Below are 23,918 nucleotides of genomic sequence, written 5' to 3'. Positions count from 1 at the left end.
CGGTCTCTGGGCCTGTTCTGTTGGTGGTCACGGTTCAGCCTACCTAGCAGGCACGTGGGGCAGCTGTGCCCCTCCGCAGGTTTTTGGGCCTGACCTGCTGGTGGGTTGCAGGTCTGCCTACCTTGTAGGCTCGGGGTGGGGGGCGTGGGTCTGCTGCTCTGTGGATTGCTGTGCCTGTTCTGCTGGTGGGTAGTGAGTCCGCCTACCTTGCAGGCGCCCTGCGGCTCTGCCCCTCCCCCAACCGGAGCGATGTGTCTGGCGGTCCACTGGGCCTGTTTTGTCGGTGGTCACAGTTCCGCCTACCTTGCACACGTGTGGAGCAGCTGTTTCATTAGTGCCTGGGCACACTCTCCTTGTTTGCCTCCCTCAGGCCCTAAGTTTGTAGAGCTTGGGGCTGAGAACCCCCAGCAAATTTGCTTACCTTCTGGTAGCCACGCCCCTGTATCTGGTGCAAGAGACCTCAGTTGTCAGCACTGGTGGGAGCGGTAGCCGTGAGTCCCACGCTGAGGCGAGTTGGTGCAAGAGACCTCAGTTGTCAGCACTGGTGGGAGCGGTAGCTGGGAGTCCCGCGCCGCGCGGCTCCCGCCGGCTCCTGCACCAGCGCCGCTGCAGCTGCCACCGGCTCCCGCGCCGCTGCAATGGCTCCCGCCGGCTCCGGCCGGCTCCCGTGCCTCCGCCGCGGCTGCCGCCAGCTCCTGCGCCACTGCCGCCGGCTCCCGCGCAGCTGTGGCTCACGCCAGCTCCCGTGCCGCCCTCAGTCTGGCTATTGCACTCACAGGAGAGCTGGGAGGGGCCCTTAAGTTTTCCCCGCTGATCTATAGCTGAGAGAGCTGTGATCAGTCAAAAAACAGAGATGATGACGTCAGCTCTCCAAGATGGTGGCCGCTGGCTTCCTCTGTGGTCTGACCGATGTGGAGAACCGAATTGGATGGCTTCCTTCCGCGTCTCAAGCCCAGAATTCAGCTCTGAGTACAGTATTTGCACAGCTGGCGGGAGCCTGCAGAATCCGTAGCGCTGTATCTTTGCGTTGTTATCTCATTGTCGCTTCCCAGCGAGCGCCGCAGACTCTGGCCGCGGGGCGATTTGCTGCCTACACAGTGCGACCCTCCGTGCGGACAAATCTCTTGCATTTGAGCTCCAGTAGCTGGTCCTTATGCGATGGAAATCCTTCCTCTAGGTTTCAGAGCACCTCAATTTTGCTGGAAATTCCTAACAAGCTAGCTTTTAGCCATTCTACCTTGTCTTTTTCCTGCTCAGTGACGCATTACACGGGGGTGCTGCACTCCCTTCGCAGCCATCTTGGAACTCGAAGCCAATATCCTTGATGAACATAAATGCAAAAGTTCTTAGCAAAATATTGGCAAACTGAATACAAAAAAAATATTTTAAGATTATAATGCACCATGATCAAATATGGTTCATCCCACAGATGCAAGCTTGGTTCAACTACAGAAATCAGTAAATATAATTCATCTTATCAATAGATTTAAGGCAAGAATCACATGATTTTCTCAATAGATGCAGAAAAAACATTTGACAAAATTCAGCATCCATTTATGTTCAAAAACACTAGAAAAACTAGGTATAGGATGAACATACCTCAACATTGTAAAAGTTATATATGCTAAAACCAAGGCCAACATCATTTTACAGTGATAAAAATTGAAAATATTCCTTCTAAAAACTGAAACAAGGCAAGGATGCCCTCTTTGACCACTTCTATTCAACTCCATCTCGAAACTCTAGCCAGATCAATTAGACAGAAAAGAATTAAAGGATGCAAATATGAAGAACTCAAACTACCCCTATTTGTCAATGACAAGATTCTATATTTAGAAAGCCCCCCCAAAAAAAAGAAAACCTTCACCAGAAAACTTCTAGAACTCATAAATGAATTCAGCAAAATAGCAGGATATAAAATTAATACACATAAAAAATTGCTTCCCGGAGCTTGGAAGAATAAGCAGGAAATGGCGGACCAGGCATTGTTTTTGCTTCTGCATAACGAGATGGTGTCAGGAGTGTACAAGTCCACTGTGCAGGGTGAGGTTGTAAATGCTGTCACATGCCCTTGAGGTCCTTTGTAGTGACATCTCTTGTTTCCCGAAAATGGACGTTGTATTACTAAACTGGAAAACATGGGGTTTTGAGTAGGACAAGGATTGATAGAAAGGTTTACAAAAGATACTGCAAGGTTCAAGGATGAGTTATACACCATGAAGTTCATTTGTAAAGATTTTTGGACTACAGTATTCAAGAAACAAATCAACAATCTAAGGACAAATCATCAGGGCATCTATGTACTTCAGGACAACAAATTTCATTGTTGTCCTGTTCTGACTCGGATGTCTGCAGGAAAACAGTACTTAGAGCATGCATCTAAGTATCTACCACTTACCTGTGGCTTAATCAGAGGTGGCTTGTCAAACTTGGAGATAAAAAGTATTATAACAGCTGAAGTGTCTTCAATGCCTGCCTGCAAATTTCAGGCGATGATACAGAAGCTATAGAACATACTGAAATGCAAAGCTTCCACAGTGTAAAGAGATAAATTATTCATGTTTAAAGTATTTCAAGTAATATGATTTAAATACATTGTTGAATGTTTGTTAAAAAAATTGCTTCCCTATATACCAGTGATGAATCAGCTGAAAGAAATTAAGAATACTATCCAATTAACAGTAAGTATTAAAAAAAATAAATAAAGTTTGAGAGTCAATCTAGTGAAAGTGAAAGACCTATATAACAAAAAATACAGAGTAGTTTAAAAAAAAAACATAATGAAGACCTTAGAAGATAAATATCTCTGATTCCAAAACCAGGTAATGACATATCAAAAAAAGAAAACTTCAAACCAATATTTCTAATGAACATATATGCAAAAATTCTCAATAAAATTCTGGCAAATCAAATACAAAAACATCTCAAAAAGATCCACCATGATCAAGTGGGATTCATCCCAGGGATGCAAAGTTGGTTCAACATATGGAAATCAATAAATGTAATTCATCACATAAATAGACTTAAAGATAATATGATCATCTCAATAGACACAGAAAAAGCATTTGACAAAATACAGCACCCCTTAAGTTCAAAACACTAGAAAAACTTGGGATAACAGAAACATATCTCAATGTCAAAAAAGGCTATCTATGCTAAGACCCAGGTCAACGTCATTCTAAATGGAGAAAAATTGAAGGCATTTCCTCTAAAACCTGGAAAAAAACAGTGATGCCCTCTTTCACCACTTCTATTTAACATAGTTCTTGAAACACTGGCCAAAACAATTAGAGAGACAAAAGAAATTAAAGGTATACACATAGGAAAAGAAGAACTCAAATTGACACTATTTGCTGATGATATGATTCTATACCTGAAAGACCATAAAAGTTCCACCAGAAAACTCCTAGAACTAATAAATGAATTCAGCAAAGTAGCAGGATATAAAATCAACACCCATAAATCAAAGGCATTTCTGTATATCAGTGACAAATCCTCAGGAAGGGAAACAAGGAAAACTCAATAGCATAAAAAAATGAAATATTTTGGAATCAACTTAACAAAAGAGGTGAAAGATCTATATAATGAAAATTACCGAACCCTAAAGAAAGAAATCAAAGAAGACTTTAGAAGATGGAAAGATCTACCTTGCTCTTGGATAGACAGGATTAATATTATCAAAATGACCATACTGCCAAAAGCACTGTACAGATCTAATGCAATTCCGATCAAAATTCCAATGATATTTTTCATAGAAATAGAAAAAGCAATCATGAAATTCGTCTGGAAAAATAGGAGACCCAGAATAGCTAAAGCAATCCTTTGCAGGAAGACTGAATCAAGTGGCAACACTATACCAAACTTAAACTATATTACAGAGCAATAATAACAAAAACAGCATGGTATTGGCACCAAAACGGACTGGTAGACCAATGGTACAGAATAGAAGACACTCTTTAACAAATGGTGCTGGTTAAAATGGAAATCCATATGCAACAAAATGAGATTAAACCCCTATCTTTCATCATGCACAAAACTCAACTCAAAATGGACCAAGGATTAAGGAATAAAACCAAAGACTTGAGTCTAATATAAGAAAAAGTAGGCCCTAATCTCCATCATGTGGGATTACACCCCGACTTCCTTAATAAGACTTCTGTGGCACAAGAATTAAAATCAAGAATCAATAAATGGAATGGATTCAAACTAAAACACTTCTTCTCAGCAAAAGAAACAATCTGTGAGGTAAATAGACAGCCTACATCTTGGGAACAAATCTTTACCCCTCACACATCAAATAGAGCACTAATCCCTAGGGCATTTAAAGAACTCAAAAATCTAAACACCAAAACACAAATAACCCAATCAATAAATGTTCCAAGGACCTGAAGAGACACTTCTCAGAAGATGATGTACAATCAATCAACAAATACATGAAAAAATGTTCATCATTACTAGCAATTAGAGAAATGCAAATTAAAACCACTCTAAGTTTTCATCTCACTCTAGTCAGAATGGCAGCTATTATGAAGACAAAAAACAGTAAATTTTGGTGAGGATGTGGGAAAAAAGGTACACTCATACATTGCTGGTGAGACTACAAATTGATGCAGCCAATATGGAAAGCAGTATGGAGATTCCTTGGAAAAATGGGAATGGAACCACTATTTGACCCAGCCATTCCTCTCCCCAGTCTATACCCAAAGGACTTAAAAACAGCATACTACAGGGACACAGCTACATCAATGTTTATAGCAGCACAATTCACAATAGCTAGACTGTGGAACCAACCTAAATTCCTTTCAATAGATGAATGGATAAAAAATGTGGCATATATAAACAATGGAATATTATTCAGCAATAAAAGAGAATAGAATCATGGCATTTGCAGGTAAATGGATGGAGTTAGAGAAGATAATGGTAAGTGAAGTTAGCCAATCCTAAAAAAAATGCTGATTTTTTTTTTTATATAAGAAGGCTGATCCATAGTAGGATAGGGAGAAGGAGCATGGGAGGAATAGTCAAACTCTAGATAGGGCACAGAGGGTGGAGGGGAAGGACAGGGCATGGGGTTAGAAATGATGGTGGAATGTGATGATCATTATTGTCCAAAGTACATGTATGAAGACAGACAGACAGACACACACACACACACATACACACACACACACAAGAATGACTTAAGTGAGCAAATACAGGGAAAAATGATCACTTCAATAAAGAGATAATAGAGCAAATACAGGTAGCAAAGGATTACTTCAAGAAAGAGATATTTTGGGGGGGAAAAAACAAACAAACAGATATCCTTGAAATGAAGAAAACAATAAACCAAATAAAAAACTCAATAGAAAGTATCAACAATAGGCCAGATCACTTGGAAGACAGAACTTCAGACAATAAAGACAAAATATACAATCTGGAGGACATACACTATTTAAACAAATAAATTTCAAGCAAGGAAGTACGACATGCCATCAAAAGCCTACCAGCCAAGAAAATTCCAGGACCAGATGGATTCTCAGCTGAGTTCTACAAGACCTACAAAGAAGAACTAATACAAATACTCTTCAAGAATTCTGTGAAATAGAAAAGGAGGGAACCCTTCCAAACTCATTTTATGAGGCTAGTATCATCCTGACACCAAAACCAGACAGATACACATCAAGGACAGAAAATTTCAGACCAATATCTCTGATGAACAGATGCAAATATTCTTAATAAAATGCTGGGAAATTGCATACAAAAACATACTAAAAAAAATTGTGCACCGTGATCAAGTGCGGTTCATTCCAGGGAAGCAAGTTTGGTTCAACATGTGGAAATCAATAAATGCAATTCACAAAATCATTAGTCTTCATAATAGCTGCCATTCTTACTGGAGTGAGATGATATCCTAGAGTGGTTTTGATTTGCATTTCTCTAATTGCTAGAGATGATGAGCATTTTTTCAAATATTTGTTGATTGATTGTATATCAATCAATCAAGATATCTGTATATCTTCTGAGAAGTGTCTGTTCGTGTCCTTGACCCATTTATGGATTGGGTCATTTGTTTTTTTGGTGCTTAGCTTTTTGAGTTCTTTATAGATCCTAGAGATTAGTGTTCTATCTGATGTGTGAGAGGTAAAAATTTCCTCCCAGAATGTAGGCTCTCTGTTCACCTCACAGATTGTTTCTTTTGCTGAGAAGCAAGGATGTGAGGAAAAAGGTACACTCATACATTGCTGGTGGGACTGCAAATTGGTGCAGCCAATTTGGAAAGCAGTATAAAGATTCCTTGGAAATCTGGGAATGGAACACTATTTGACCCAGCTATCCCTCTCCTCAGACTATACCCTAAGGACTTAAAAACAGCATACTACAGGGACACAGTCACATCAATGTTTATAGCAGCACAATTCACAATAGCTAAACTGTGGAGTCAACCTAGGTGCCCTTCAGTGGATGAATGGATAAAAAAAAATGTGACAAATATACTCAATGGAATTTTACTCAGCAATAAAAAAGAACAAAATCATGGCATTTGCTGGTAAATGGATGGCATTGGAGAAGATAATGTTAAGTTAGCCAATCCCCAAAAAACAAATGCCAAATGTCTTCTCTGATATAAGGAGGCTGACTCATAGTGGAGTAGGGAGGGGGAACATGGGAGGAATAGATGAATTCTAGATAGGGAAGAGGGGTGGGAGGGAAGGGAAGGGGCAGGGGATTAGCAAGGATGGTGGAATGTGATAGACATCATTATCCAAAGTACAATTATGAAGACACAAATTGGGTGTCAAAATACTTTATATACAAACAGAGATATATGTGTAGTAAGCCAATCCACCAAAAAACAAAGGCCAAATGTTTTCTCTGATAAGTGTCTGCTATACCATAAATGGGGGTGGTGGGGAGGGGCGGGCATGGGATGAGTGGACGGATGGGACAAAGGGGAGTGAGGAAAGGGGTATGGGGGTAGGAAAGATGGTGGAATGAGCTAGACATCATCACCCTAGGTACATGTATGATTTCACAAATGGTATGACCTTACTTTGAGTACACCCAGAGAAGTGAAAAATTGTGCTCAATTTGTGCACAATGAATCGAAGAGCATTCTCCTGTCATGTATAACTTGTTAAAACAAATTTAAAAAATTAAAATGAAAGTAAAACAAAAATAATACAAGCAACAATAATTATTGGAAAGGATGTGGGGGGAAATGTACACTTATACATTGCTGGTAGGGCTGCAAATTGGTAAAACTACTCTGGAAAGCAGTATGGAGATTTCTCAGAATACTTAGAATGGAACCACCATTTGATCCAGCTATCCCACTCCTTGGTATACACCCAAAGGACTTAAAGTAAGCATACTACAATGACACAGCCATGTCAATGTTTTTAAGCAGCTCAATTCACAATAGCAAAGCATTGGAACCAACCTAGGTACCCTTCAACAGATGAATGGATAAAGAAAATGTGTTATATGTTCATGATGGAATACTACTTTGCCACAAAAAAGAATGAAATTTGTGGTAAATGGATGGAACTGAAGACTATCATGCTAAATGAAATAAGCCAATTACAAAAAACCAAAGGCCAAATGTTCTCTCTGATATGCAGATGCTTACACACAATACTGGGGGTGGGGGATAGAAATTTATTGTATTAAGCAAAAGGGAATGAAGAGAAGTGGGGTGAGAATAGGAAAGATAGTAGAATGAATCAAATATAATTTTCCTATGTTCATATATGAATATATGACCAGTGAAATCCCACATCATGTATAACCCCAAGAATAGGATCCTAATGAGAAGAAGTTGTACTCCATGTATGAATGATATGTCAAAATACACTCTACTGTCACTTATATCTAAAAAGAATTTTAAAATTTTTAAAAAGAAATTAAAAAGGAATTTATCCTTAAAAAATCATCCTTAATTATGCAGAAACCTATGCTGGTATCTATGGAACAGACAAAGTTAAATGAGGAAATAACTTCAATTTGGAAGTTTATAATGTGCTTTCCATAAAAGGCAGGGGCTTTGTGCTAAATTGTGTACCTTCAAAATGAACACGTTGAAGCCCCAATGCTTAGTGTGACAGCTTTTGGAGATAGGGCCTTTATGCAAGTAACAAAGTTTAAATGAGGTCAAGAGGATGGATGGAGCCCTATCCCAATAGGATTAGTGTCCTTAGACAAAGAAACACCAGACCACTCAATCATCTCTCATCTCTATTATGTAAGGACACACCAAGAGGGAAGCCATGTGTCAACTAGAAAGAGTCCTCACCAGAACCCATTTATACTCTGATCTTGGACTTGTGGCCTCCAGAACTGTTGTTTAAGCTTATATATATATATATATTCAGTAAGAGCAGAAATAAATGAAATGGAGACTAAAACATATAAAATATAAACGAAACAAAGATTTGCTTGTTTTTTTCTGGGGGGTCGGGTACTAAGGATTAAACTCAGGGGCACTTGACCACTGCAGCCACATCCCCAGCCCTATTTTTTTTTTATTTTATTTTGAGACAGGATCTCATTGAGTTGCTTAGTACCTTGCCTTTGGTGAGGCTGGCTTTGAACTCACGATTCTCCTGTCTCAGCTTCTAGAGCTTCTGGAATTACAGGCACATGCCACCATGCACAGCAAGAGTTGGTTCTTTAAACAAGCTTGAGAAACCTTTAGCTGGCCTAAGGGAGAAAAAAGATCCAAATAAATAAAATCAGAAATGAAAAAGGAGACATTGCAATTGAAACCACAGAAATACAAAAGATCATTAGAGATTATGAAAAACTATATGCCAACAAATTTGATAACTTATAAGCAATGTAAAAATTCCTGCACACATACATGTGATCAATATTGAATTATGACAGAGAATGCCTACACAGATCAATAACATGTAACAAGACTGAGTAATAAAGTCTCCTGTTAATGGAATGCCCAGGACCAGACAGATCACTGCTGAATTCTAGTGAACATTTAAAAAACTGATACTAAATTCTTCATAAATTTCTCCACAAAATTAAAAAGATGGAAATCCTCCAAACTCATTCCATGAGATAATCATTATCCTGATTCCAAAACCAAGTAAGGGGACACACAATAAAAGAAAGTGACAGACCAATGTCTTTAATAAATATTGATATAAAATTCTGAACAAAATACTAGCAAACTGACTTCAACAGCACATTAAAAAGATTATTTATTCCAGGGATGAAAGGATGATTCAATCTATGCAAATCAATAAATGGGATATATCATATCACCAGAGTGAGGGACAAAAACAATATGGGTATCTCAACTGACAAGGAAAGCACACTCCATGAAATTCAACATCCCTTCATGACAAAGAATGAGCAAGTTACTCATGCAAGGAATGTACCTCAATCTGATAAAGCCCACATACACTAAGTAAGGAGAGAGGGGGAGGGAGTGTTGAGGGAGTAGGCCAGAGTTACACATGAATTATTCTCTGATCTCCAGAGTCCAGAAGCATTATAGATGTGCTGACCTGGTTGTGAAAAATCCCTGACTCTTTACCTTGTTTCCGTTACTGTAGGAAAGCTTTTCAGTTTGGATAATCTTATTTGTCTATTTTTCTTTGTTCCCTGTGCTTTTCGGGTCTTGTCAAAAGAGACCTTTGCACATCCTAATGTCCTAAGTCACTTTCTGTTTTCTTCTAATAATTTCAAAGTTTCAAGTCTTACATATAAGTTTTTGATCCTTTTTGAGTTGATTTTTATAGCTGGTGACAGATAGAGGCCTGGGTTCATTATTTTTCATGTGTCTATCCAATTTTCCCAGCCCCTTTTATTTAAAAGACTGTCTTTTCCTCAATGAGTGTTATAAACACCTTTGTCAAAAAGAAGTTGCCTCCACATGTGAGGGTTTACTTCTAGTCTGTCTATCCCATCCCATTTATTTCTGATTTTATTTATTTAGTCTGTTTATTTTTATGCCAGTACCATGATTTTAATTACTCAGTTTGTAGTCTATTTTGAAGTAAGGGATTATATGCCTCCTGCTTTGTTATTTTTGCTCAAGATGGCTTTGTCTATTCAGTTGATTTTTGTGGTTCCATATAAATTTTAGAATTTTTCTAGTCCTGTGAAGATTTTGTGGTATTTTGGTAGGAATTACATTGAATTTGTAAATCACTTTGGATTTGATGGACATTTTAACAATATGGATTCTTTCAGTCCATTAAAATGAAGTGTATTCCCACTTTCCTCTACCCTCTTCAATTTATTTTTTCATTGTAAAGTTCTTTCATCTTTTATTAGACATTTTTATCTTATAGCTATATAAATGAGATTACTTTCTTGATTTGTTTCAATTGATTTACCTCTGACATGTCACAACTCCACTGATTTTGTATGTTCTTTTGTATCCTGCAACTTCCGGATGAATTCATTTTTTTCATTCTAATTATTTTGTTTTGTTTTGTTTTGGTGGAGTTTGGGGGGTTTCTTAAAATAAGATCACACCATCTGCAAACAATGACAATTTGACTTATTTTCCACTTTGGATTGGTGGGAGTTGGAATTATTGTGGTCATAAGAAAGTATCATGACAGTTCCATGTTCCAGGGCATAGGACCCAGACTGGAAATGTATTGGGAATTTCAGAATTCTTTCAAATGCCATCCACAGCTAAGGTGGGGCTGAATCATCCAGGAGGAAGAATGGGTCATGACAAGGTCAAGTGAATAGACTATATGCATCCATGGATTGCACGCAGTAGCCTCAAACCCAGTTCAGGGGTCAGAGAAGGCAATGCTAAGCAGAGATACAAGATAATTAAGGAACAGTGGAAGGGGTTAACTCTTCCTCTCTACTAAAATGAGGCCAGGTAAACCTGTCCATACTCATTTATTTTCTATCCTGTGGCAGAAAGTAGAAAAAAAAATAACACCTATAGTTCAAATTTGAATTGGCTAGATAATTGCCAGAGACTGTTGTCTTAAAATAAAAGAGCCTGTCTTACAGTAAAAGATTAAGCCATTAATTGGAAAGCTTAAGTTACACTCTCCTAAGAATATTAATATATTATAGAAAATAAAGGAGTGAAGTTCTACATTATATTTGTTCTAGCAGACTACCAAAGACAAAAAAGATTGATACTATTGTTTGTTGAGGAAAGTACAGAAAGATGATCTAAAATATTTAGTTGAAAGTAAAGTATGTTGGCAAAATATTGGAAGGCAGTTTGACACCGTTGATTCCATTTTTAGATACCTATATCTATTAGATTTCATAATTAAATTTAAGAATTTTCTATTTAAATTAGATTAAATAAAGATAACATACTGGCATAACCAGCAAAAAGACTGAAATTATTTTAGGCCTTCAGCTTGGTACAATCAAGACTCAAATCTTGCTTCCCTTTATATTGAGTCTCACACTTCTCCAAGTATCCCTTTTTATTCAGTATTCCCTCCCATGCTATAAAATTCTTGATCATCACTCTAGAAATAAATTGATTAATGTATCAGAAGAAAGAAGCCTAATAGGCTTAAAATTAGTGGTTGAGCCAACTCCATCAATTATATGGCTACTTCTAAACATTTAAATTGAACCTAAAGGTGAGTAGTAGGGTACTGTTGAGATATTAAGGTATTTTCCCCACTGTTTTCCCAATAATCTTTCCTTCTGCCTGTTTAATGAGGCATCTCATCTTCATTGCCATAGGAAGGAATAATACAGCACAGCAGAAACATCAACATCTTAGCTTTTGAGTTCTGGGAGATTTGGTGGAACACATGAACAGTTAGAAAATTTCTGCCTGAAGTAAGAAAAAAGTATCAGAGAAAGGAAGTAACTGGGTTAGACATCAATTGAGACAGCCTCTCACCATATCAGAGAAAAATGGAAAGAATATAAATTATAGACACTCGACCAATATTTGAAGAGCAGAGTGACTCTGGATTGTTCTCTATCCATTATCTCAAGTATAGGGTTCCTAAGGACAAGTCCACAAGATGTTTAAGACACCATTAAAAGATCAAACACCCACATCAGTATACCCTAAGTGGAAGACATAAAGGTTAAGGGCAAAGAATTCCTGTTCAAGGAAATAGCAGAACCTCCCCCACAATCCTTGGGAAAGACATAAACACCCAAGTACATGAGGTCTATAAAACCCCAGATAGACATGACAGGAAAAGATCCTCAAAACCACAGAAAGTCAAACATTAAAACTACTAGATGCAGGAAGAATTATAAAATATGCAAGAGGAGAACATCAAGTCACATGTAAGGGCAACTTTATTAGATTAAGCATATTTCTCAGCAGAAACCCTATAGGCCAGGAGGGCATGGAATGATGTATTTCAATTTCTGAAAACCAACAAAACCCCTGCCACCAAGATTACAATTCCCAGAAGGCTATCCTTTAAAACCAAAAAGAATTAAAGACCTACCTAGATAAGCAGAAATTAATGGAAATTGTGACCCCAGATTAGTCTTATAAAGATAGTTAAGGGAGTCCTACACTCACAAGTCCTATACTCATGATAGCTTGTGAAAGCATAAATCCTAAAAGAAGAATAGAAATGAGGAAAGAATCAAACATCATCAATGCAATGAGCCATTAAACCACAAAGATAGTAAGAGGAAAAAATTTTCAAAGTAACTAGAATAAAATCAATAGAATGACAGGCACAAGTCAATACTTTAATTAATATATCTGAATATAAATGTTAAAAGACCCAAGCTGGCTGAATGGGTTACAAAACAAAGCCCAACAATATGCTGACTACCACCTCACCAAACAAACTGAAAGTCAAAAGTTAGAAAAATGATATTTCAAGCAAATGGAAACCTAAAGAAAATAGACTAAGAAAATTAAGAAACATCAAATAGGGTCACTATATAATGATCAAGGAATTAATTGAAAAAATATAATCATTTTAAACCTAGTGCACCTAATGTCATAGAATTTGACTATATAAAACAAACTCTACACCCCTAAAGGGAAAGATAGACTTCAGTGCAATAATAATGGGGATTTTTAATACTCCTATCACCATCCAATAGCATTCCATACAATTCCTGCAGAATACGCATTCTATACATTTAATCAGTGCATGGAGTTTTCTCTAGAATTGTTAATGCCTAGACCACAAAATATGTCTTAATGTTTTTTTTTAAATAAAAATATTTTTTCTGATCACAATGGAAAGAAACTGGAAATCAACAGTAAGAAAAGCTTTAGAAATTATACAAAAACATGGAATAACACACATTTGAAAAAACAATAGATCTTTGGGAATTTTTTAAAATTCCTTGAAACAAATGAAAAGCAAACAACATACCCAAGAACTGTGGGATACAGCAAAAGCAGTACTTAGTCAGTTATCAGAAACTGATGCCTATAAAAGGGTGGGGAGATTGGAAGAGAGAAAGATCTCAAATAGATGACCTAATGATGTATCTCAAGGTCTTAGAAAAGCAAAAATAAACAATACCAAAAATTGGTAGAAGGAATATAATAAAGATCAGAATGGAAAAGAATGAAATAGTCTAAAAAAACAGTACAAAGGATCAATGTAACAGTTGGTACCTTGAAAAGATAAACTGAGAATCCTTTTCACTGGAGGAGGGGGAGAGACTCAAATAAATTTACAGATTAAAAAGGAGACATTACAACCGATACAGTGGAAATTAAAGGGCCATTGGGGATTGTTTGAAAAACTATATGCTAACAAATTAGAAAATCTAGAAGAAATGGACAAATTTCTACACAAAAATGCCCACATGATCTACCAAAATTGAATCATTAAAAAAAACCTTAATAGATCAATAGCAAATAATGAGTTGAATCAGTAATAAAAAGTCAGCTAATAAAGAAGAGCCTAGGACTGATAGTTTCACTGTTGAATTTAACAAAACTTTTAAAGAACTAACACCAGTGCTTCTCAAACTATTTCATAGAGTTGAAAGGGCAGCAATTCTTCCAAACTCATTTTACATGGCCAGTATTTCCCTGTTACCAAAACCTTTCAAGACATCATGCGTGTGTGTGGGCGCACACACACACTAGAACATATTTCAATGAATATAAAAGCATCAATTCTCAACAAAATACTACCAAATCAAATTCAAAAGCATAATGGGAGGATTAGACGAACTCTAGATAGGGCAAAGGGGTGAGAGAGGAAAGGAGGGGGTAGGGGGTAGAAAAGACTGTGGAATGAGATGCGCATCATTACCCTAAGTACAGGTATGAAGACATGAATGGTGTGAATATACTTTGTATATAACCAGAGGTAGGAAATATTATGCTCTATGCGTATAATATGAAATGAATTCTTCTGTCATATATAACGAATTAGAATTTTTAAAAATTCAACAGCATATCAAAAAGATTGTACACCACAATCAAATTGGTTTCATTGCAGGTTGCAAGTATGGTTCAATATACCCAAATTAATAAACATCAAAAATAGAACTAAGGATAAAAATCATGATGATCTCAATAGATATAGATAAATCATTTGACAAAATTCAATATCTCTTCATGATAAAAGTCTTGAACAAATTAGATATAGGGCAATCATATCTCAACATAATAAAGCCTATATATACCATATCCATAGCCAACATCATACTGAATAGAGACAAATTTAAGGCATTTTATCTAAGACCAAGAACTAGAAAAGAATGACAACTCTCACCATTCTTATTCAAAATATTACTTGAAATCTTAGCCAGAATAATTATGCAAGAAATGCAGAGAAGAGAGGAGGAAGTAAAATTATCCCTATTTGCAAATGATTGTAGATACACAACAACTTAAAGACTCTAGGAAAAGAGAATTAGGGCTGATAAACAAATCTGGTAAAGTAGTTGTATACAAAATCACCAAACAAAAATGAGTCACTTTTCTATACACCAATATTAAACTTACTGGGTAAAAAAATGAAAGCAATTTTATAAACAATAGCCACAAATAAAACACCTAGGAAAACAATTAAGGAAGCAAAAGACCTCTACAATAAAAATATGAAGTGATGAATAAAGACATAAGAAGTTACCAGAAAATGAAAAGAATTTCCATGTTCATGGATGGGAAGAATAAACATTGTTAAAATGTCCATTCAACCTAAAACACTCTACAAATTCAGTGAAATCTCCATGAAAATACCAATGACATTCTTAACAGAATTAGAAAAACATAATCCTAAAATTCATATAGAATCACAAAAGAGAGATCCAACATGGCGGTGGGCGCGGAGAGATCAAGTCTCTGACCTCTTTAGCTGCGCGGGCATAGGGAGTCCTAAACCATCTAAATGCTGTTTGCTCAGGATCACTAGGCAATGCTGAGCTGATGTGGATCTGGGATGAACAGTTGGGGCCTCTCAGAACACACACCGAGCCCGGATCGGCTGAATTCAAGCTCCTGTTCGCCTGAGTCTCGCAGACAAACCGCTGTGACTCACCACTAAACAATCCCACTGAAACAACTGGTCGGCCCTTCTGAACCTGCAGAGGTTAATACCAACCGAGACTCCATAGGCAGTGGCCACAGGATTGAGATGGGGCTTGGGAGAGCCAGTCAGGACCCACCCATTGCATTGGTCACCCGGCAAGGGGAACAAACTATAACCATTTGCATGGGATACCACCATGGAAGAGAACTGACGTCACCAGAATGCAGCAGAGGAGATAACAGGTGTGTAACCCCCTAGCCCTTCCTCTACACACAGCGGGGAAACCTTAAGGGCCCCTCCCAGCTCTCCTGTGAGCGGGATAGCCAGACCGAGGGAATCAGGAGTGGCACAGGACCCATGGAGCGGAACCCCCAGCTACCTCTCCCACCAGTGCTGACAACTGAGGTCTCTTGCACCAGCTACCAGGGCGTGGCTACTGGAGGGCAAGCAAAATTCGCTGAGGGTTCTCAGACCCAAGCTCCAAAAACTTAGGGTCTGAGGGAATGGCAAACAGGGAGAGTGTGCCCAGGAGTTCATTAAAACAGGGCTCCAGGGAGCAGCAGACCTGGCGTGTAGCCAGTATTGTGGTGAGCGTCACCGGTGAGCGGGGCCTGGCTTGAGGAAAAATGGGGAAATGACTAGACACAAGAGAAGGCACTAGGCACTCAGGATTGGAGATCCGCCCAGTCTGGGAGGAGGAGCTGCTGCACAGTGATTGGTTCCCACGTATTGAGAAGAGAAGCTTGGCCCGGTGGGCACAGCTCCACCTACTGGAAGAGAAGTTAATCAAACTCTAAGACTGCATTTATTAAATTTTTGGGGGGGGAGTTTCATTTTAATTTTTTTAATTTTTTATATTTTTATAAATTTTTTTTACTTTTCTTTAATTTTAACTTTTTATTGATTATTTTTTTAAAATTTTTTTCTTTTCTTTTTTTATTTTCTATTTTTTTCTTTTGTCCTTTCATTTCTTTTCAATTTCCTTATTCCCCCTTCCTTGAATTCTACCTGCTTACTCTCATTCTCTTTAGTGACTTCTTCCCTTCCCTTCTAATACCGTTCCTCCCAAGCATCAAATAAATTTATAGGAGTAAACAGTAACTCAGCAATCAAACAGAACAAGATGTAACATGAGCAGCACGAAAAAGCAAGGAAGAAAAGGAGTACAAACAATGCAGGACAGCCTAAATATTCAGGAGGACATAGAGGAATCAGAAAAATGGCCAAATAAAGAACTCAAGGAATACCTTAGATAGATGGAATGGAATCTTAAAGAGGATATGAGACAGCAAATTCAAACAGTGAAAGACCACATTGAAAATGAATTACATAAACAGATAAAAGAAGCAAATAAGCATCTTTATCAAGAGATAGAGATTATAAAAAAATCAAACAATAATTCTAGAAATGAAGGAAATTATAAACCAAATTAAAAACTCAAATGAGAGTATCACTAACAGAGTGGAGCAAGTAGAAGCCAGAACATCAGATAATGAAGACAAAATATATCATCTTGAAAATTGTCTAGCCAACTCAGAAAGGCTGGTAAAAAATCACGAGAAAAACATCCAAGAGATATGGGACAACATAAAAAAACCAAACTTAAGAGTCATCAGGATAGAGGAAAGTATAGAGGTTCAAACCAAGGGAATGAGCAACCTGCTGAATAAAATAATTATAGAAAACTTTCCAGAAATAAAAAATGAAATGGATATACAAATTGTTGATGCATACAGGACACCCACCATACAAAATCACAGTAGACCAATGCCAAGACACATTGTTATGAAGATGTCCAATATACAGAACAAAGAGAAAATATTAAAAGCTACAAGAGAAAGGAGGCAGATTACATTCAGGGGTAAACCAATAAGGTTAACAATGGATTTTTCATCACAGATGCTGAAAGCGAGAAGATCCTGGAACAATGTATTTCAAACACTGAAAGACAATGGATGCCAACCAAGAATTTTGTATCCAGCAAAATGAAGCTTCAGGTACGACAACGAAATAAAAATCTTTCATGATAAACAAAAGTTAAAAGAATTTGCAGCCAGAAAACCAGCACTGCAAAGCATCTTGAGCAAAACGCTACACAAAGAAGAAACAATAACCAAAACCAAGAGTGGGAAGTATCTCAGTAAAGCCAGAGGGCAGGGGGAAAGCTAATCATGGAGAAACAAACTAAATTAAAAAAAAAAGATAAATAATCAAACATGGCTGGAAATACAAACCATATTATCAATAGTAATTCTAAACGATAATGGCTTAAACTCTCCAATAAAGAGACATAGGCTGGTAACATGGATTAAAAAAACAAATCCAACAATATGCTGCCTCCAGGAAACACATCTGATTGAAAAAGACATACACAGGCTGAAGGTGAAAGGTTGGGAATAAATATACCACGCACACGGTCCTCGTAAGCAAGCAGGGGTGGCCATCCTCATATCGAATAAAATCGGCTTCAAGACTAAGTTAATCAAAAGGGATAAGGAAGGACATTATATACTGTGAAAAGGAACCATTCACCAACAAGACATGACAATTATCAATATTTATGCACCAAATAAGGGTGCTGCGACATTCATAAAACAAACTCTCCTCAAGTTCAAGAATCAAGTAGACCACAACACAATAATTATGGGTGACTTCAACACACCTCTCTCACCATTGGACAGATCCTCCAAACAAAAGTTGAATAAATAAACTATAGAACTCAATATAACAATCAATAGCCTAGATTAACTGACATATATATAGAATATATCAACCATCATCAAGTGAATATACTTTTTTTCTCAGTAGCACATGGATCCTTCTCAAAAATAGACATATATTATGCCATAGGGCAACCCTCAGTAAATATAAAGGGGTGGAGATAATAAAATGCATTTTACCTGATCATAATGGAATGAAACTGGAAATCAAGGATAAAAGAAGGAAGGAAAAATCCTACATCACATGGAAAATGAACAATATGTTACTGAATGATCAATGGATTACAGAAGACGTAAAGGAGGAAATCAAAAAATTCTTAGAGATAAATGAAAACACAGACAACATATCAGAATCTATGGGACACAATGAAAGCAGTTTTAAGAGGGAAATTCATCACCTGGAGGTCATTCCTCAAAAAAAGAAAAAACCAAAATAAATGAGCTCACACTTCATCTCTAAACCCTAGAAAATGAAGAGCAAAACAACAGCAAAGGTAGCAGAAGGCAAGAAATAATTAAAATCAGAGCGGAAATCAACGAAATTGAAACAAAAGAAACTATTGAAAAAATTGACAAAACTAAAAGTTGGTTCTTCGAAAAAATAAATAAGATCAACAGACCCTTAGCCATGCTAACGAAGAGAAGAAGAGAGAGAACTCAAATTACTAACATACGGGATGAAAAAGGCAAGATCACAACAGATGCTACAGAAATACAGAAGACAATTAGAAATTATTTTGAAAACCTATATTCCAATAAAATAGAAGAGAGTGAAGACATCGATAAATTTCTTAAATCCTATGATTTGCCCAGACTGAGTCAGGAGGATACACACAATTTGAACAGACCAATATCAATGGATGAGATTGAAGAAGCAATCAAAAGACTACCAACCAAGAAAAGCCCAGGACCGGATGGGTATACACCGGAGTTTTACAAAACCTTTAAAGAAGAATTAATACCAATACTTTTCAAGTTATTTCAGGAAATAGAAAAAGAGGGAGCTTTGCCAAATTCATTCTATGAGGCCAACATTACCCTGATTCCTAAACCAGACAAAGACACCTCAAAGAAAGAAAACTACAGACCAATATCTCTGATAAACCTAGATGCAAAAATCCTCAATAAAATTCTGGCGAATCGGATACAAAGGCACATCAAAAAAATTGTGCACCATGATCAAGTAGGATTCATCCCTGGGATGCAAGGATGGTTCAATATACGGAAATCAATAAATGTTATTCACCACATAAATAGACTTAAAGATAACAAACATATGATCATCTCGATAGACGCAGAAAAAGCATTCGACAAAGTACAGCATCCCTTTATGTTCAAAACATTAGAAAAACTAGGGATAACAGGAACTTACCTCGACATTGTAAAAGCTATCTATGCTAAGCCCCATGCTAGTATCATTCTGAATGGAGAAAAATTGAAGGCATTCCCTCTAAAATCAGGAACAAGACAGGGATGCCCTCTATCACCCCTTCTATTCAATATAGTTCTCAAAACACTGGCCAGAGAAATTATACAGAAGAAAGAAATTAAAGGCATAAAAATAGGAAAAGAAGAACTAAAATTATCACTCTTTGTGGACCACATGATTCTATACCTAGAAGACCCAAAAGGGTCTACAAAGAAACTACTAGAACTAATAAATGAATTTAGCAAAGTGGCAGGATATAAAATCTACACGCATAAATCAAAGGCATTTCTGTATATCAGCAACAAAACTTCTGAAACAGAAATGAGGAAAAACACCCCATTCACAATATCCTCAAAAAAAAAAAATAAAATACTTGGGAATCAACCTAACAAAAGAGATGAAAGATTTATACAATGAAAACTACAGAACCCTAAAGAGAGAAATAGAAGAAGATCTTAGAAGATGGAAAAATATACCCTGTTCATGGATAGGCAGAACTAACATCATCAAAATGGCAATATTACCAGAAGTTCTCTATAGGTTTAATGCAATGCCAATCAAAATCCCAATGACATTTCTTGTAGAAATAGATAAAGCAATCATGAAATTCATATGGAAAAATAAAAGACCCAGAATAGCAAAAGCAACTCTAAGCAGGAAGTGTGAATCAGGCGGCATAGCGATACCAGATTTCAAACTGTACTACAGAGCAATAGTAACAAAAACAGCATGGTACTGGTACCAAAACAGGCGGGTGGACCAATGGTACAGAATAGAGAACACAGAGACTAATCCAAAAAGTATAAAGGGGCTAAAAGCATGCAATGGAGGAAGGATAGCATCTTCAATTAATGGTGCTAGGAAAACTGGAAATCCATATGCAACAAAATGAAACTGAATCTCCTTCTCTCACCATGCACAAAAGTTAACTCAAAATGGATCAAGGAGCTTGATATCAAAACAGAGACTCTGCATCTCATAGAAGAAAAAGTTGGCTCCAATTTACATATTGTGGGGTCGGGCTCCAAATTCCTTAACAGGACACCCATAGCACAAGAGTTAATAACAAGAATCAACAAATGGGACTTAATTAAACTAAAAAGTTTTTTCTCAGCAAGAGAAACAATAAGGGAGGTAAATAGGGAGCCTACATCATGGGAAAAATTTTTACTCCTCACACTTCAGATAGAGCCCTAATATCCAGACTATACAAAGAACTCAAAAATTAAACAATAAGATAACAAACAACCCAATCAACAAATGGGCCAAGGACCTGAACAGACACTTCTCAGAGGAGGACATACAATCAATCAACAAGTACATGAAAAAATGCTCACCATCTCTAGCAGTCAGAGAAATGCAAATCAAAACCACCCTAAGATACCATCTCACTCCAGTAAGATTGGCAGCCATTGTGAAGTCAAACAACAACAAGTGCTGGCGAGGATGTGGGGAAAAGGGTACACTTGTACATTGCTGGTGGGACTGCAAATTGGTGCGGCCAATTTGGAAAGCAGTATGGAGATTCCTGGGAAAGCTGGGAATGGAACCACCATTTGACCCAGCTATTGCCCTTCTCAGACTATTCCCTGAAGACCTTAAAAGAGCATGCTACAGGGACACTGCTACATCCATGTTCATAGCAGCACAATTCACAATAGCAAGACTGTGGAACCAACCTAGATGCCCTTCAATAGATGAATGGATAAAAATAATGTGGCATTTATACACAATGGAGTATTACTCTGCATTAAAAATGACAAAATCATAGAATTTGCAGGGAAATCGATGGCATTAGAACAGATTATGCTAAGTGAAGCCAGCCAATCCCTAAAAACCAAATGCCAAATGTTTTCTTTGATTTAAGGAGAGTAACTAAGAACAGAGTTGGGAGGAAGAGCATGAGAAGAAGATTAACATTAAACAGTGGTGAGAGGTGGGAGGGAAAAGGAAAGAGAATGGAAATTGCATGGAAATGGAAGGAGACCCTCATGGTTATACAAAATTACATACAAAGGAAGTGAGGGGAAAGGGGGAAAAAATAAGGGGGAGAAATGAATTACAGTAGATGGGGTAGAGAGGGAAGATGGGAGGGGAGAGGATGTGGGATAGTAGAGGATAGGAAAAGCAGCAGAATACAACATACACTAGTATAGCAATATGTAAAACAGTGGATGTGTAACCGATGTGATGCTGCAATCTATACGGGGTAAAAATGGGAGTTCATAACCCACTTGAATCACAGTGTGAAATATGATATGTCAAGAACTATGTAATGTTTTGAACAACCAACAATAAAAATTAAAGAAAAAAAATTTTAAAAAAAATTAAACAATAAGATAACAAACAACCCAATCAACAAATGGGCCAAGGACCTGAACAGACACTTCTCAGAGGAGGACATACAATCAATCAACAAGTACATGAAAAAATGCTCACCATCTCTAGCAGTCAGAGAAATGCAAATCAAAACCACCCTAAGATACCATCTCATTCCAGTAAGATTGGCAGCCATTATGAAGTCAAACAACAACAAGTGCTGGCGAGGATGTGGGGAAAAGGGTACTCTTGTACATTGCTGGTGGGACTGCAAATTGGTGCAGCCAATTTGGAAAGCAGTATGGAGATTCCTGGGAAAGCTTGGAATGAAACCACCATTTGACCCAGCTATTGCCCTTCTCAGACTATTCCCTGAAGACCTTAAAAGAGCATGCTACAGGGATACTGCCACATCGATGTTCATAGCAGCACAATCCACAATAGCTAGACTGTGGAATCAACCCAGATGCCCTTCAATAGATGAATGGATAAAAAAAAAATGTGGCATTTATACACAATGGAGTATTACTCTGCACTAAAAAATGACAAAATCATGGAATTTGCAGGGAAATGAATGGCATTAGAGCAGATTATGCTAAGTGCAGCTAGCTAATCCCTAAAAAACAAATGCCAAATGTCTTCTTTAATATAATGAGAGCAACTAAGAACAGAGCAAGGAGGAAGAGCAGGAGGAAAAGATTAACATTAAACAGAGACATGAGGTGGGAGGGAAAGGGAGAGAAAAGGGAAATTGCATGGAAATGGAAGGAGACCCTCATTGTTATGCAAAATTACATATAAGAGGTTGTGAGGGGAATGGGTAAAAAAAACAAGGAGAGAAATAAATTACAGTAGATGGGGTAGAGAGAGAAGATGGGAGGGGAGGGGAGGGGGGATAGTAGAGGATAGAAAAGGTAGCAGAATACAACAGTTACTAATATGGCATTATGTAAAAATGTAGATGTGTAACGGATGTGATTCTGCAATCTTTATTTGGGGTAAAAATGGGAGTTCATAACCCACTTGAATCTAATGTATGAAATATGATATGTCAAGAGCTTTGTAATGTTTTGAACAACCAATAAAATAAATAAATAAATAAACTGAAAAAAAAAAGAATCACAAAAGATCCCAAAGAGAAAATGATCTAGCAAAAAAAGCAAAGATGGAGACAAAAATATGTGATTTCAAGATATATCCACCTGGTATTATCATTAAAAAACAGACACAAATTAACCCAAATTCCTTTAGCCATCTGATTCTCAACAAGTTGCCAAAAAGGAGAAAAGTCAGCCTCTTTAACAAATGGTGCTGTGAAAACTGGACATCTACATGCAAAAGGTTGAAATTTGATCCTCTCATCCTAAGAATGAAAGAAAGAAAGAAAGAGAGAGAGAGAGAGAGAGAGAGAGAGAGCGGGAGGGAGGGAGGGAGGAAGGAAGGAAGGGAAAGAAAGAAAGGGAGGGAAGGAGAAAAAATCAATTCAAAATTGTTCAAATAAGACCTAAAACTCTGAAACTGCAAGAGAAAAAATAAGAAAAACCTTTCAAGATATTGGTACTAGCAATGATTTTTCTAAATAGGATTCTAAAAACATAGAAAACAAAACCAAAAATGACAAATGGGAATACATGAAACTAAAAAAACTTCTGTTAAACGACAACAACAACAAAATCAACAGAGAGAAGACACAACCTACAGAATGGGAAAACATATTTTCCAGCAATTTATCTGGCATAGGGTCAATATTCACAATGTATGAAGAATTAAAACAATTTAGGAAATAAGTGCTCCAACTGAAAATGGTAAATAATTTAAATAGTCCTCCAAAGAAGAAATACTAATGACCAGTAAATATATTTTGAAATGCTCGATGTCATCAGCCATCTGCGAAATGCAAATAAAAACTATAATGACATACCATCTCACTATAGTTAGAATGGCTATTATCAAAAAACAAAGAAAAATCCATTTTTGTGAGGAAAAAATGGTATATTTATAAACTCTGCATGCCAAGAA

The 23,918-nt window shown here is 37.2% G+C and overlaps 1 pseudogene; it reads left to right on the top strand.

Moving 5' to 3' along the window:
- The first annotated feature begins 1,970 nt into the window (after positions 1-1,970).
- LOC143396583 (trafficking protein particle complex subunit 6B pseudogene) lies at positions 1,971-2,510 on the top strand (annotated as a pseudogene).
- The last annotated feature ends 21,408 nt before the right edge of the window (positions 2,511-23,918 follow it).

The sequence above is a fragment of the Callospermophilus lateralis genome, chromosome 4, assembly GCF_048772815.1.
Source record: "Callospermophilus lateralis isolate mCalLat2 chromosome 4, mCalLat2.hap1, whole genome shotgun sequence".
NCBI lineage: Eukaryota > Metazoa > Chordata > Mammalia > Rodentia > Sciuridae > Callospermophilus > Callospermophilus lateralis.
The sequence above is the reverse complement of the archived record's forward strand: the minus strand, read 5'-3'. Positions and strand labels throughout refer to the sequence as shown.